This window comes from Zingiber officinale, chromosome 8A (genome assembly GCF_018446385.1).
Source record: "Zingiber officinale cultivar Zhangliang chromosome 8A, Zo_v1.1, whole genome shotgun sequence".
Classification (NCBI taxonomy): Eukaryota; Viridiplantae; Streptophyta; class Magnoliopsida; order Zingiberales; family Zingiberaceae; genus Zingiber; species Zingiber officinale.
The window spans coordinates 103,339,512-103,340,774 of record NC_056000.1 but is presented as its reverse complement, the minus strand read 5'-3'; the positions used below and the strand labels follow the sequence as shown (position 1 = coordinate 103,340,774).

General features: G+C 45.4%; 1 long non-coding RNA gene across 1 annotated transcript; it reads right to left on the bottom strand.

The window, feature by feature from the left end:
• Window positions 1-222: 222 nt before the first annotated feature.
• Window positions 223-765, bottom strand: LOC122012593. The gene is made up of 3 exons (XR_006120275.1): window positions 739-765; window positions 567-659; window positions 223-315 (listed from the first exon to the last, which is right to left on the bottom strand). It is a non-coding gene; the product is annotated as an uncharacterized LOC122012593 (long non-coding RNA).
• Window positions 766-1,263: the final 498 nt, after the last annotated feature.

The window sequence follows — 1,263 nt, the reverse complement described above, 5'->3', positions numbered from 1 at the left end:
TCAAATAGAAGGTACACCAATCAAATAGGGTATCAAATAAACCCTAGATCCAGAACATATCATAGCATGTGGTTGATTCACTACCTAAAGCATATGTGATCAGGTAGATATCATGCAGTGCAGCATAAATAAACAAACAAACATGTAACTAATCATGTAGCGACCAACCGAAACAAACAGATAACACAATTATTGTTATATGTTAAACATATTATCATGCATATCAAAAGACATAAGTCAAAGTACCCGCCTCCGATAAAATGGTCCAATCCGGGAATCAAGATACCCGTCGAGATACGGTCTCGAATCAGAGTCCTGCGTTATTAAACAGATAAGGTATTTAGCTATATAGCTAAATAAAAATCTCCAAACCTATTTAATAATCTTATCCATTCCTTAATTCAACACGTATACCTAGGTTAACATTAGTTATTAACCTATCTATCAATCATCAACAAAATGGTTAAAACCCAAATTCACTCAAACCACATATCACGATTATGTAGAATTACGGCACCCTAACCAGTCCACAACAAAAATGAAATATAGTACATACACAAAATTACCTCTACAACTTGTCCAAATCTGATTGGAAACGTTGCTTCTGTAAATCAACAGTCGGAGCAAGGATAAATTGCCAATCTCCCAAACAGATAAACCTAAATCACAATTAACACGACAAAAATCAATATCAGACCCAATTCCTCAAGGATCACACCCATAATTCAAACAACTTACCCTAATCTGAAATTTCTCCAGAATGAATGAGATCCAAGTACTGTTTTGGTGAACACAAAACTCTTCCTCTTGATACCGAAGAGGAGAGGGTGTCTCAAAGGTTCGTCCCTCGTTGAATCTGGAAGAAGCCCCATAGGAGAAGCAGTGGCGTTGGCCGTTGGCACAGAGGTGATGGCAACCGGAGCTAGGGTTCACTGGCCGACACTGTGCAGAGGAGCAGCGACGGCAGTAAAGCACTAGGGCACGACTTGGAGCAAAGAGGAAAGGATCGGGATGGGGGGCTCGGTCGGCCCTGTGCTCGGTATCCCCACGGCTAGGGCAACAAGGGGGTCGGCGGTGGCTCTCGTCGCCGGCGGCAGAGACCAAGGCAGAGAGGAGGGTCGCCGGCGTCGGCAGAGGAGAGAACCGCCGGGGCCGGCGGTTAGGGCAAGGAGGAGAAGGCGTCGGCGGCGTCGGGTGCGCGGAGAGGATGCGAGGCGCGCTCGGGTTCGGCAAGGGGAAGGAAACGGCGACACTAATAAAGGA